This window comes from Lissotriton helveticus, chromosome 3_1, assembly GCF_964261635.1.
Source record: "Lissotriton helveticus chromosome 3_1, aLisHel1.1, whole genome shotgun sequence".
Lineage (NCBI taxonomy): Eukaryota > Metazoa > Chordata > Amphibia > Caudata > Salamandridae > Lissotriton > Lissotriton helveticus.
Window position 1 is genome coordinate 1,043,023,291 of NC_136061.1, and position 15,799 is coordinate 1,043,039,089.

General features: G+C 45.4%; 1 protein-coding gene across 1 annotated transcript in view; it reads right to left on the reverse strand.

Annotated features, from left to right (window-relative positions):
• The window catches only part of MYO3B (myosin IIIB), a 2,563,893-nt gene that overhangs the window by 1,263,372 nt on the left and 1,284,722 nt on the right, over nt 1–15,799 (reverse strand). The gene's annotated exons all lie outside the window — the stretch shown is intronic.

The following is a 15,799-nucleotide window of genomic DNA, read 5'->3' on the forward strand; positions in this document are numbered from 1 at the left end:
AGCCCACAGCTCTGTCTTCCCGGGTTCCTACCATGGTTCACTCCCCAGAGTCAACTAAGACCTCATCCCATTCACCCCGTGTCTCAAACCGGTCCCTAATTAAATTAGCAGGGAGCTCTCTGTCCCTAATACAGGGAATCCTCTATCCTCTGTCCCTGTATAAATCCTTTATCCTATCTATGGACATGAGGCTGAGGTAAATTCCCAAACCGGTGTCTTCCATTGTCTATGCGTGTTGCCTTTCTATCTAGAAGAAAAAAACTGCACTTATTGTACTGCTGGTTCAAGTTAGAAATAGCAAATGCCACTTCTGTATCTCCTCCATTGCCCCACGATTGCCGTCAATTGTCAGAACCCCTTTCAGAGGACCACTGGGCATGCAGGGGCTACGGGGCACAACCATGGGGGTTGAGGCCTTTTACTCCTGATGTCCTGGGACCCAACCTACTAGGGATCCCGAGCAACTGAGCCATGTTCAACCTTCAGCACTTAACTCTCAGCGGTAGACCTGGTTGAGCAGTCCAAGGACCCCTCGGGGGAGGTGTGGATAAAGATTAGTGGACATTGGCTCACAACTCAAATAGCGCTCAGCAGCAATAAAATAATGTCAAGCCAAATACTCACTTTTATTTTAAAAAAAAGAGAGAAGTATTTAATTTCTAACTCTACTCATTCAAAGGAAGAACATGAGAGTCACAGACAATAACACATTTCCCCTTGATGTTGGGGCTCCTGTGTCACAGTGGCAATTCCCTGTCCAACTCTTCCCTCGCAGTGCGATAGGGGTTATTCCCCATTCACTGTTGGCCTCATTCAGGGAGTTCTTAATTAGAAGTTCATGTTTCAAGGGTCCACTTTGACTCTTGAAGTCAAGTCATAAGTGGCAGCAGCGCCTTCAGCAGAGAGTCGCCCTGGGGCCTGCAGGATCAAACTAAGTCTTCTCTGCTCCGTAGGAGTGAAGCGCGCAGAGTGTTGGAGCGACCCCATCAGCGGGGAGTCACAACAGCTCCAGGCCCAATCGGGTGAGTCGGCTGCATGTGGACTCAGCGGCGGCACTCAGCAGATGCAGGCTCTCTCCCTCTCCCTCACAGTCACGCTCCAGCAGCGATCACAGGTTTTCCTGCAATCTTCCTGCAGGGTAAGTTTTTAATGCTCCTATCCTTGATCCTGAGCTGGGGTGGCGATGATCCCATGGCGTCCTCACTTGATCTACATGGTCGGGTCAGTCACAGTTCTTGTTGCTCCCGGTGACCTACGGGTCAACATTGCTTATAGTTTCTGGGCCCTTACCCGATGGACAGAGGACAGGTTGTCCTGGCAGCCATTTCTGGCATACTGAGTGACCACATAGCTACCAAGCACAGCTTTTGCCCATATCGCACAGCAGTCTTTACCATGGCGGCCCCTCCTGGCATAAGGGGTCGCCGCAACTATGAAGTGCAGGCTTCAGCAATTATCCACAAGGCAGTCTTAACGGCAGCAGCCCCTCCTGGCAAATAGGATCGCCATGACAGCACCACACAGGCTTCTTTCTTTACCTCACAGCAATTGTATCCATGGCTATCTTCACAGTAGCCCTCTCCTGGCATATGGGGGTCACTGCCTCAGTTCTGCACACAGGCAATGACCTGATTGGGGCAGCAGCCATTTCCTTACGCCTCCCACTAGGAGTCCACCCAACAGGGCTTTACACTGGACCTTGCCCCGTCCAAAGCTCTCTCCTTCCTCACAGGGCACACTGGTCTTGGCAGGAAGGCGCTGGTGCTCCAGGCTCCAAGGCAGGTGGTCTTGGTGTTCCTGTGTGATGTCCCCTCACCCAGCAGGGAGACTAGCAGGTATTGGCCCCCAGTCTTGGTCACAGGCAGAAGTCTTGCAGAGTTTACCCTCCTCACACAGCTCACCTGGTTACTTGGCAATTTTTGGAGTCTCAAACCCCCGTTATAGTCCATTTTTAGACACCAAACATGATTTAGGGTTTGGATCTTTGAAGTTTTATGTTGAGGTTCTGCTCCTTTTGAGGTACATACTCCTCCACTTCCTCTTGAAAAGCCATCTGTCAGCAAGAGAGACTCCAAAGCTGATAGTCCCACAACACAGGCCATGAGGGTGCCTAGAGCTTCATGTCAGCCACAGTGATATGTGCATCAAAAGGGTTAACCACGGGCTCCCGGCCCTATCCTTTAGGTATCCCTAATCAGCCCGTCTCGTTCCTGGGATGTGTCTAGGCCCCCTCCTTGTTATATTTCACTGCATCAAAGAGCACCCTTTGAAGTGTACAGGGAGAGCCTCGCCAGTGTGTTCCACCCAAGCTTACAGGAATACAGAAATACCTAAAATTGTCTTGGGGATTCCTCTATCTCCTCATGTCTTCACCATGAAGGTCTGGGTCTCCCAAAATGGAACACAGGGTCCTCCGTGCAATGCACCACTACAGGCACACTTACACTCAATGCATGTACACAGCACACACACTGTCCAGCACTGTTGCCGTATTGTGTAACAATAGTCACACAGTCACTCAGCACACACATTAGCTTTGCATGCACTACACAGCACCATAGCCTTTCTGCATTATGCCACTTGCAGGTGCACATACACCCAGCACACACATTCACCATGCACATGCTGCACAATACTACATCCTTCATTTACTGTACTCCTTGAAGGTACACATACACAAAGCACATGCACTAGCCATGTACACACTATACAGCACTAGATCCTTCATATACTGTACTCCTCGCAATTACACATACACCAATACATACACTCACCATGCATGCACTGCACAGCACTGCCCTATCCCTGTATTATATCATGCCTAGTCACACATACATGCAGCACTTCACATCCAACCGATGTAGTCCAAGGGGAGAGTTAAGCACAGAGCAGCACAACTTTAAAAAGTGAGTGAACCTCTAGGCCTTACTCCCTTGACACAGTTAAAAAAGGTCCTAGTCGCTACTCTTGATCACTATATGGTATGCTGCCACCACCACACTCATGCTGCTTAAATCTTGGTGAAGGTGGTAGTCTTCCACCACTTATGAGGGTAGCGCTTTAGGCGTTTCTTCCGGTCCAAGAAGACCACAATCCGTGAGAAAAGCCGATGTCATTGCGCACATTCATGATCCATGTTTGCCTTTGACAACAAAAGTCAGCATTAGGATCCAGACAACAGTGCAGTTGGGCACTCAGGGCATGGGTACATGCTCATTACCATGAAGGGGACTCTTCCCATAGAGCTCATAAAGCACTCAAAAAAAATAATAAGGCACTAAGACTGCGTGATTCGGAGCACCCTTTCTAGCATTCGGTCACCCCGCCATTGATTTAGCAAACTTTTTTTTCAAATAAGGAGGTTCTGAGTCCCTGAACCACAGTGCCTCACAGACCGCTCCAAGCAGCTTCAAATGTCCCAGACACAGCTTTGATTAATTAGTAGCGTTAGATAGCCGTGGAGAAAAAATCCCCCTACCTCCTGCTTCTGGACTCAGAGCTCCCTCAGCCAAACCGCAAAACAGCCTCCATTGTTGTAGTGTTGTTGTTTATGGCATCTTCAAGAGTTGCCTTGATACCACGAATGTAGCTGCATGCCGGCCCGGTGGAAAAGAAGAGGCCGCAACGGACGCCAGTCTCGCAGCACCGGCACTGAAGGGCATACTCAGGTGTCAGGTACGCTGAGTATGCCGAAACTCCATTACGGGGGCGGAGCATTGCACCAGAGGCTACACGGAGGTGTTGTTCTCCGTAGCCATCCCGACTGATGGGTACATGCTCATTACCATGAAGGGAACTTTTCCATCGTATCAAGCCAGGCGGGCAACTAGAGGCAAATTTCGGGGGGGGCTGAAAAATATTTCGGGGGGGGGGGGCTAACTCTTCCAACCATAGACAGGGTGACTGTAAGAAGGGGTGAAAACACAACAAAAGCCTAATTTACAAGTAAATGGTCTTTTAAAGACCCAAGTACTCGGGTGCGACTGCAATTAGATGGTCGCCAGCCCGCAAAGCTGTATCAGCCCGGGCTGACACACACGATGGGGGGGCTGAAGCCCCGTGAGCCCAATGGGTGTTGCTCGCCTGTATAAAGCATTATGTGGGTTTATTTTTAAAATGGAATTAATTGCTTGTTGGACTCAATGATTATTTTTTGGTGGGTAGTAGTTATTAGTTTTTCATTTTATTTGAGTTAGTAGTTTTTCGTATGTTGTACTTTATTTGTTAGGCAAAAGTGCATACATCAAACGTATGTTTGTGTCGTGGTATTAACCATGGACTGTGTATATTTGTGTGAGTGGTATTTACCGTGGATTGTGTATATTTGTGCTAATGGTGGAAGCCACAATTTAAATCTACCATCCATCATCCACGTGCTGCTTTGTGTTAATCTTAGCTGGCTGTTTTCTGTAGCATAAAATATTATTCATCTGTCATTGTTGGCATTGTCAGTGCAGCGTGAAATAATGAGTAAGTTACATACATAAGTGTCTCTTCAACAACCAACCTTGCCAGCACAGGGGTGATGCTATGGACCGGAAGAAATTAAGGGTGAGTGAGTTTGTTTTTGACCTTAAAATGGTAGAACAAACATGGATTTTAGAGAGAAGCACTGTTAAAGACGTCTTAGAATTTTTTTATGTAGCTGATATCCTATCTTTGCAGAAGGACTTGGTATTTGGCTTAGCGACAGGTACAGGCAATCCATAAAGGTAACGCAGGTGGTTGACAGGCTGCCAAGATAACTGAGGTGCCAAATTCTAAGAAAATAACACATTTGAAAATATTAAAATCAAATAAGTTTGCTTTCTGTGACAGATAGTGGCAACCAAGTCAGGATTGCCTCTCTTATCAGGATGAAGGCAGAATTCTAATATGAACTCTGATGACTGTCTTGATGAAATGTTGGTTACTGTACAAAAAGGAATGCAATTGAAGATAGATTTGATCTTTCCATGTATGCTAGACGTAGAACATGACAATTTGAGGCATTACAAGTGGACAGTTTTCCTGCTTATGTAAAAAAAAAGTGGTAATTATAAGGGAAAAATATCTTTCGAGTTAATAACTATACCATGCCTGGGTCGAATTTCAATTACACCACAGTAACTTAAGTAATTTTGGTAATTCTGCATTACTGTCTGATGCAGGATTACCGATAATTATACAAATACTCCTGCTAGCATAGTTAAGAGTAATTTGGGGGGGGGAATCCTAACGCGAGAGCACATTTAGCGAGCAGCTGCTCGTGCTCGCTGTTTGAGGTCTGCAGTATTTAGCTCTGTTTCTTAGCACAAAATCCATCCTTGCATCCATTTTGGATGTGAAGGTGGGTTTTGCGCTAAGAAAATAGCGCTAAATGTCAGGAGTAAATTGGTGGAGAATTCTACCCCAAGAACACATTTAGCAATATCTTTGATTATTTACGGTGCATGTACCCTGAAGAATTGATCAACTAATTTCGCAAAACATGCTGGCAGGTTGGAATCCAGATTGATTGTAATAAATAAATAGACTGTTACGAAAGGAATCTTCTGGAGTAAACAGTAATATTTAATTACTTTTTGGTATCCCAACTGTCATTTTCTATATAACTATTGGTGACAAAGTAAAGGAGTCAGCTAGAGAACAATATTGCCTCATTCGTTTCGTTTCAAAATGCTTTATTCGGTTTGTATAGATACAACCATATAGCAACATTCATAAATACAATTGAAGTCACTTTTATAAAGAATGATGAAACTACTAAAACAATTGCATTAGTACAGGCAATCAAGATAAAATCTAAAAGAGAAAATAATCACTAAATATAGCGTCAGTTTACACGTTTTATGCAAGGCATGCCGGGAGGAATAATACTAAATAAGAGACCTATACAGGGCGAAAAGTGCAGTAATGTGTGCAAAATAAGCAAGGGTTGGACATAGCACTTAGCGACAATCAGCAAATTAATGCAAAACATATCACATCAATGTACCATGGGGTAATCACTTGTAAATAGCAGCCATTTTTTAACATTTGGTACAACATGCAAATAGGTGGTACTTAAACAAGAGACCTATTCCAGGCCTAAAGTGCAATAACATGTGCAAAATATGCAAAAAAAAGGGGGACGTTTATATTTAGCAGCAATTTTTAAAGTGTAGTGCAAAACTTGCTAAATAAGGTAGTACCAGTCAAGGGATGGCTTACACTGAGCATAAAGTGCAGTAGTGTGTGCAAATTGTGCAAGGGATAACTAAAGTGCAATGTCTACAACTTCTCTCACGTATTTTAGCAGCAATTGTATACAATCAAAGAAAGGCCTGAACTGGGCATAAAGTGCAATAATATGTGCAAAAATATGCCAGAGTAACTAAAGTGCATTAACTGTAAAAGTCTATTACATATTCATCAACAAATATATACAAGAATTTTAAAAAGGTATAAGTCCAGAGGGGTACAGGCCAGAGGAGCAGTCGATACAAGGTCTAAAATCATGATAAAAACCAAAGGTCACGTATAAGAGAAATGCATAAGGTTTGACAGTAGCTCACAATTGATCATAGGTGTCTTTTCCAACGGAGATCATATGATAATTGATTTCCTGTGCCTAATACATTTAAGAACATAAGTGGCTACACGATAACATATGTTAGGGGACGACAGGTCAAACAATAATTGCATTGCAGCTCTTATATCATACGTACTGTATTCTAGAAATAATTGTTTTAGATAAAATTTTCTAAAACCAGTATAAAAGTTGCAAAATAGTAAAAAGTGGCAGATACTCTGTTTCGATTTCCCATCGCATGGGCACGGGCAGGACCCCGGCTTCTTTATAGTAGGGAAGGCCACCAAATGGTGGACTATACCCAGCCTCAGGCGTGCCAAAACAAAACGATGGGAGTTAATACTGACGAATGTAAGGTATAATGGGAATCCTGTATTTAAATTGTATTCCAGGTACAGTTTGAAGGTACTTTGTGTAGCGTACCCCTTCATTCTAATCCCTTCAGCATGATCCATGTAGGTGGTTTTAAGGTCACGCTTCGTTAAAACTAATTCTGTTGGGGTATCTTTAAAAATATCCTGGCCAAAAAGGGAATTATACCAGTGAAAAATGTGTTTTAGCCAGGGGATTTTTAAGTGCTGGTCCAGTTTAAAGCAGTCTAGAATTAATTCCTGGGTAAACTTGGTTTCATCTTTGGCCCAGATAGAACGCCAAAGGGAGAGGGGACGTAGTGCAATCAAGTCTGTGGCATGGTGTATGCCCAGCTCCCTATGTGTAATTTCGTTGGAGGCTGAAGCAGGAAGACATAATAGGCGTTTAAGATACCTATTTTCTTCCTGCTGAATAGAGAGGGCGATCTGGGAATTATATCCCCATATCCCTGCTCCGTAAAGGGCAGAGGACATGCACCTGGAGTTATAAATGGAAATCATCTCCCTTATTCTACGCCCCCCTAATTTGGAGGCGAATCTGAAGATGCAGTTTGTATTTCTAATCATCTTCATGCCTATGCAAGATTGCTCGTTTGCCCATCTCCCGTCCCCAGAGAATGTAATGCCTAAATAACAGAAATGTTGCACAGCCTCAAGTTTATCCCCATCAAGGAAAAATGACTTACTTTTCTTTAATTTCTTCCCACAGGTCATAGTCATAGTCTTACCCTTATTAATTTTGAGCATTCTGCCTTTAATAAAAACATTAAATTTGTCAATTAACTTTTGGAGCCCATTCGCGGTCCTGGAAATCAGGACCGCGTCGTCCGCGTATAAGAGGACGGGTACTTGTTTGCCATTTATCATAGGGGCATCTGCATAGGACTCTTGTAGGGACTGATCGACCTGGTTTATAAAAAGGGAAAACAGCAAGGGTGCGAGAACGCACCCTTGCCTAATCCCTCTACCTATTTTAAAAAAGGGGGTACACTCTCCATTTGGTCCAAATCTAACTTTGCTTGATAGGCTACTGTACATTCTGGCCAGCAGGTGAATTATTTCGGGGGGTGCGCCCATAGCGAGTAATGTTGGCCAGAGCAGTGTGTGTTCCACTAGGTCGAACGCCGAGCTTAGATCGGCAAAACACATGAACAGATGCCCTTCCTTTGCTCTTGTGTACTTGCCGATAATAAGCTCAAGGTTCACACACTGCTCCATGGTTCCTATATTGCCTCATTCAAAAGAATACCCTTTTCTTGGCTGTCAGCTCCGAAGATAACCCAGCTGCTTAAATAGTTATCAGTGATGACGTTGCAACGGAAAACAATAAGTGAAACTGAAAATTATTGAGCCAAGCCCTGAGAGGCTTCTCTTCTGAGTTGCTATCTCTATTATTATTCTATTATTCTGAGTTTTGTATAGCGCCTGGTTACCATTAGGCATCCCAGCGCTCACCAGAGAATGAAACTACCAGAATAGTGCGGAAGTTAAGCAGAGAACAAAAAAGTTTTTAAAAGTTTGCGGAACCGAAGAAGGCTAGCTTCCGAACGTAGATGTAGGGGAAGAGAGTTCCACAGGGTGGCCACGTTTATAGAAAACCTTCTGCCACCAGTTCTTGCCTTCTTCACCCTCCCTACCTGCAGAAGATGTTGATGGTCGGATCGGAGAGAGCGAGGGGCCTTATAAGGCTGAACCATCTCCCCCAGAATAGGTGGACCTACCCCCTGCAGGACTTTATGAGCGATACAGAGTGACTTAAACTTCACCCTGTCCCTCACAGGGAGCCAATGCAGCGCCTTCAGCGCGGGGCGAGCAGACTGATGCCTGGGGAGACCTGTCAAGAGCCTGGCGGCCGCATTCTGCACTTGCTGTAGTTTATTCAGGGTGGCTTCTGGGGCACCCAGGAACAGCGCGTTGCTGAAATCCAGCCGCGAGATGATAAGCCCCTGGATGAGAAGTCTCCTAGTGGCCGCTGGAAGCAGAGGTAGAATCTTCCGAGCTGAGCGGAGCAGGCCAAAACACACGCCAGCAGTCTTTTTAGCATGGGTTTTAAACGAAAGGTCCTGCTCAAGCCACACCCCCAGGCTCTTAATCTCCTGCTTGGGAGTGGGTGCTGGTCCAAGGCAATCGGGCCAGCTGCTGGGGGACAGAGATGGAAAAGAGTTCCCCAGCAGCATCAGCTCAGTCTTGGAGCCGTTGAGCTTTAGTGCTGAGCTGCACATCCATGTATAGATCTTCTCCAAACACGAGTGCAGCCGGTCAGGATGGTGAGCCGACTGGGAAAGGCCTACCACCAGCTGAGTATCATCAGCATAACTGATGATTTTAATACCCAGCGGCAGTACCACACTCTCCAGGGGGGCCATGTAGACGTTGAATAAAGTAGGGCTCAATGAAGAGCCCTGTGGCACACCACACTGGAGAGGGATTGAAGATGATTTTTCATGGCCTTCCCACACCTCGAATGTACGTCCTTCCAAGAAGGAAGCAAACCACTCGAGGGCCAGACCAGTGACCCCCACCCCCGCCAGCCGTTGGAGAAGCACCTGATGGTCCACGGTGTCGAAAGCAGCACTGAGGTCCAGGAGGATCACTGCCACTGATCCCCCCGAATCCAAAATGCTCCTAGCATTCTCCACGACCGCCAGCAGGGCGGTGTCGGTCCCCTGACCAGGGCGAAAACCCGTTTGGGAGTCGCCTAAGAGGGAGTTGGCCTCCAAGAAGTCCGACAAGCGGCAATTCACCACCTTCTCCGCCACCTTACTAAGGCCCGGCAGCAGGGAGATAGGCCTAAAGTTGGCGAGGTCGGCGGGGTCCAAATTAGGCTTCTTTAAAAGAGCCTTAACCACCGCCCCTTTCCAACTAGGGGGTACTACCCCTTGAGTGAGGGACAAGTTTATAAGGTCCGTCACTGGGCCGCCGATAGTAGAGGCCACCTGTTTTAGGTATTTAATAGGTGCCGGGTCTTTCGGGGAGCCACTCTTCATGGTTCTCAAAACCGAAAGAACTTCCTCCATAGTGACGGGGCCAAAAGAGGCCAGCTCTACTGATCGCATCCTAAACTGAGAGCTGGAATTGTCACCCAGGGAAGAAACCTCAGCTTGCCGGGGAAGGGAAGCCAATATATTGTCGATTTTTGTTTTAAAAAAGGAAGCCAATTCTGTGCATTTTTTGCGTGGGTCCTCGTGGATGATCTGAGGTTCGGGGGTATTCAGTAGTTCCTTAATAACCCTGAATGACTCTTTAGAAGAGTTGGCCGCAGAGCCAATTCTCTCCTCGAAGAATCCAGATTTTGCCTCCCGAATGGCAGATTTATATCTACTCAGAGCCACCCGATATTCTTTCCGACTCGTTTCATTCCAGTCTTTCCTCCAGGACCGCTCTAACCTCTTGCAACCCTTCCTCATTGTTCTCAATTCAGACGTATACCAGGGCGCCGAACCCACTCTCTTCCCCTTCATAAGTTGTTTCTTTTTGGGTAGGAGGATATCTAACGAATCCGTAAGCCAGATGTGTAAATTCGCTTCCGCGACTAGCAGGTTAGATCCAGGAGGGGGCCGCGTTGCCTCCAGGTGTACCGCCCAGGTATCGACCGGGAGCCTCGACCAAGCTCTTTCCAAGGTGTAAACCCTTGGGACCATTGCAGCTAGGCTATCAAATTGCCACACTGCGGATACCAAAAAGTGGTCTGTCCAAGGCAGGGCCAGCGCAGGAAATGAATAAAGGTGGTCCAGGTTTGAGAATATGGGGTCCAGCAGGTGTCCCTTCTCATGGGTCGCCCCCGGGTTGGCCAGATAGATCCCAAAAGCTTTGAGATCATCCAGCAGATCTACTCCCGGGGCGTTAGAGGGGTCATCAAGATGGATATTAAAATCCCCAAGAGCAACGAAGTTGGTAGTCGAGGAAGCAAGAAGTGTAGTTGTTTCAAGGAAAGAGTTAGGGAAATTTCCCAGGGATCCAGGGGGTCGATAAATCAGCAGGACCGCCAAAGACACCGTAGATGACAAACGTCATTTTTTCTTATTCACCTTTTTAGGTCTCGCCTAGACGAAAGCAAAGCGAAGCTTTGCTGTCTAGGGCGAGACAACTTATGCAGTTACTTTTGGGGGAATGTGGACAGCAGAGTTCCACGCGCTTTTCCTGGCCGAGATTTAACCTCGGGAGCGCGCACGTCGCCGTGCCTCATCTTCCCATTCACAAACGAAGCCACTCTCACGCATGCGCACATACACACACTGCATACACACACGCACCCCCCCTTAAACAGACACACGCTGCATACACACACGCACCCCCCCTTAAACAGACACACGCACGCACGCACGCACAGACACACTCAAACAGACACACGCGCGTACACCCCCACCCTCAACCCCACTCACCGGGCTCCTCTCCCCTTACGCATGGGAAGGCACTGTGGAGCTCTGTGGCAGAAGGAGCGCTGTCTGAAATCACCGCCGCCTCCCACAGCGGCATTGTAGGGAAATTAAAAGTTGGCTCCCCGTAAACACCGCGGGAACCTCGGGAGCCTCAGAAATCCCGAGCGCAGCTCCTCTGACGTCAGACGAGGAGCCGCGCTGGGATTGGTGCCGGTGGGGCCGTTGCCTAGCAACGGAAGACCCATCGACGGCGGGTGGGAGGGGCTTCTTCGCTCCTCACCCGGGCAGCGCCTGCTTTTTTACTTCGACTCCACAGCAATATAACACGGCGTTGTTATTTCCGCGCTGTTTTGCTCGCAAACTAGCGGTGGCGCGTCCCTTGTTCCTTTTCATCGTCGTTGCTGGCATGATACCTTTATTAGCAATGAATGGTTCCCTCGTCACCCCTGAATACAAACTGGGGGACTCCTAATATGCCTTGTGCAGTCATGCATTGAAAAGACACTGGGCATGCTGCCCCAGCTCTTGCCCGACTCTTCCTGGTGTAGCTGTGGCTCTGCCCGGCACGGAGGGTGCTGCTGCAAACCGCACTCCTGCTGCTGGGGAAATGTTTCTGGCTGACTCGGATTCAAATTTGACGTTCGCCATTTGGGAAGCCTTGGGTTGAATTTTAAACTGTATGCCACCACTACCCACCCATTTTGCCACTTTGCATTTTTCCTCATTAGAATAACACCCACAGATGTATGGTTTGAGTTCTCGGTGCACAAGAAATAACGTACAGACTGCTGAATATGGGTGATAGCACATATTGCATTAAATTTCATTGAAAGTTTACATAAAGCACTAATTGTATTGCGAAGAGGCCTTAAAGTGTGACCTGCCTAAATGAAGGCAGGACGTGTACACCGTTCAACCTCCTTGATCAGTTTTTGCTGCCAGCAAAGTCTTACCAGGTTTAATTTCAGTGACCCAGCCTAGTGTGAGATACTTGCACTGTGTAGGTTACTTGTAGAAACTTTATGAACATAATAGTTGTTTGGTCTGGTGCCCGGGTCTTTAGGTCTCTGCTGCTCTGCAAAGCATGCTGTATTAGGCAATGGACTTAAACACCGCCCATATTTTTCATTAGCATGTGTCATTCTCCTTCGTAAATGCTGGCTTCTGATTCGTTAATAGGCTTGTTAGTGCCTCCTTAGTTTCACCTTGTCTTAATTTGTAACCTTCCATGAGGACTGGCCCTTTTACTTCTGTTACACGTTCTCCTACTGCAGGCACAACATGCTTTCCTGCAGCATGCCATGCGTGCTTTCACTTTCCCAGCAGCCTGGGGCAATGTCTGCCGCTTCTTTGAAGTGAAAAAGGTCTTGCATTTACAAGAGTTTGAACTATTGGCATTGTAAATGACAATTCCTTTTATGTGTTAACTAAACAGAAATAAAAGGCATTGTCATTTACAATACCAGTAGCTTAAACTCTCGCAAATGCGAGACCTATTGCATTGCAAATGCTTGTTTTATTTTCCTATTGATAGTCATGTAAAAAAAAAGATGGTCTCCTGACAAAAAAAGCGAGTTGTTTGAATATCTTCTTATCATTGAATCTATTTTTTTAGCAATGCAATCTTAATGCCATGGCAGCCTATAGAATAGTCACCCATCCCTTTGTTAAATGTTGAAGCACTTGTGCTCGAAAGCATCTGCGGGCTAAAGGGATAATGAGACACTGGAACCCCTTCTCCATCAATGAGGGCCCTCAATTCAGTTCTTTTGTAAACCAACGTAAATAGAGAAACCTAATGTTTACTTAAAATACAATGATTAATGCTTGATAGGGAGAACAGTCACCATGGAGATTTTTGTAATCAAGTGTTCATGCCTCGTGCATAACAATGTCGATTTCCGAGATACGATGTAAAGTAAGATGAATATCCTGCACATTCGGATGAGTTCCTTTCTCAAAAAAATGCTACTTTAGAGAAGGGACCTGAAAGACCACTGCAGTGGTTCGGGTCAATGTATGTTAAATTTACAGCTGGACTGACGCATGCAAAACCAGGGAGAGGGTGGGTATCAATGGTGCAGCAGGTGCAGTAGCACCGGGGTCAGATGTCTTAACAATGATTATTGCTGTATGTCTGCACGTACGCTGCAATTGCATACGCCTCTGTGTGAAACCGGCTCGGAAGCACCGTCTGAAGTTTTGGAATAATTGTTATGAAGTCAAAGAGGGAGAAAGGAGGTGTATTGTGATCAAATGCCCGCAGAAATAACTAAACCTCTTACAAAGTACCACCTACATATTGGATTTCATGTGGTTAGTTACTAAAGTTATGACTGATAGACTCTAGCCGTCCTTAAATTGTAACTTTGGTGACCCGTTACAGATGTTGGATTGAGCAGCTCTGACAGGACTCTAGAATGTGGTTGGTTCATAATGCTCTAGCTCGGTTTCATTCATATTAATTAAGCACAAAGTTTAATTGAATTTATAAAATATTAATTATAAACTGAAATTGAAAAGTATGGTGTTTTTATTACACTCTGTTTAAAAACAATTATAAACCAAATTAATATATGTTAATGATTAAATAATATTGTAAACATCCATTGTGAACAAGTAATGTGCAGTAACATTTTATTTTATTAGTTCTAGGGTAATATCATTATGTTAATTAATGCTATGTTTATATATTTACAATAAAATAAATATACATTTTACAAAAAATGAATAAACTTGTAAGATTTTCCTGTTTTTCACATAGTGAGATCTGCACCATTGTGGCGGAGATCTTCACCAAGGTGGTGATCTCTGACTACTCGTGAAAAGCTAAAAGTCGAAACTTTATGCTCATAAATTTGGCTTCACCACCTGGTTGAAGGGGTTGGAGACGTGTAAGTCTACAGTTTGCAGTAAATGTACACTCAGAAATGGTGAAAAGCCAAAAGTGTTACGTTTACTCCAAAGTGTAAGATTTACACACAGGCAAATTAGCCAGAAACTGGTCCCAGGATGCTTGTTTCCGGTCCAGGGAAGACATGGCTTGGCTGTTCGGGCTGGACTGTTCCCATGAGGCACAGGGTCAGACTGATTCGCATATGGCCATGTCTGAACTGGGGTGGCGGAGTGAGCTAAAGAATGATGATGGATTAAACCCAGATCCGTTGACTGGGGGTGAGTGTTTGCAATGTTCAACACTCCGTCCATCATCCCCTTAGGTTTTGCTTTATATATTTACAATAAAATAAATATTAATTTTATAAAAAAATAATAAACTTGTAAAATGTTCCTGTTTTTCCCATAGTGACATCTGCACCATTGTGGCGAAGATCTTCACCAAGGTGGTGATCTCTGACTACTCGTGAAAAGCTAAAAGTCGAAACTTTATGCTCATAAATTTGACTTCACCACCTGGTTGAAAGGGTTGGGGATGTGTAAGTCTACAGTTCGCAGTAAATTTACACTCAGAAATAGTGAAAAGCCAAAAGTGCTACGTTTACTCCAAAGTGTAAGAATTACTCACAGGCAAATTTACCCTTGTGAATAAACTGCATAGTGATTTGATGACTTATGGTCTGCTCCTCTGTGCAAAAACCACAAATGTCAAAGCAGCACAAATGAAAGGTCAAACTAACACAGATTAACCCCTTCCGTGTTCATGACGAGCTGAGCTCGTCATGAGTTACGACGCTCATGCGCTGATGACGAGCTGAGCTCGTCATGTAACGCGGCTTTTGAAAAAACACAGCGCGCAGTGGGAAAATCGCTAGCGCGCATGCGGTTAAAGTAATTCTAGATAAAGTAATAGTTGTGTTTGGTAGAGTCAGCCTGCTGCCTATCCATGTGAAGGCTGATTGGAGAACTCCAACACAGTCGCAGTTGAGTAGAGCCTAAGCTTCTATTGATAGTCATAATACTTAGCTTCTCTCTTCTCCCACTCTCGCTGATCTCTTGTCACTCTCTCTCTCTTTTTCCTTCAATTATTTCCTTCACTTCTTTACCTCTTTGACCCTATTCTCGCTATTTTTCTCTATCTATCTCTCTGCTTCTTTTCTGAGTGTGCCTGCTGCAATAAAGATTAGGGAGCTGGAACATAAGATGTAGGTGGCCACATTCTCAAGTGGCTTCAGCTCTCAGCGAAATGACTGATTAGATAACTGGTGTGTCTGGCCCTGGTACCACAAGGGAAGGTATCAGGACCCAAATTGTGAATGGTAGCTAGCAATAAGGCATGGTCAAGAAGCCCCAGTGTGAGGAGGAGGTTATATTACTGAGCCAAGCTTCCACTTTCAAACTCCAAGTAAGACAGGTAAGGGAAGAAGATGAAACCATATGGCCAATGTGAAGCCTGGGACAGATAATCAATACCCCTGTTTTGCTGTGTTTCAAGGGGATCTCCAGGATCCAACAGTAACATATCTACGCTCTGCAATATATTGTTTTCTCGAGGGTGCTATGTGCCACGACGCCTAGATAGAGATGGTTATCATCTGCAT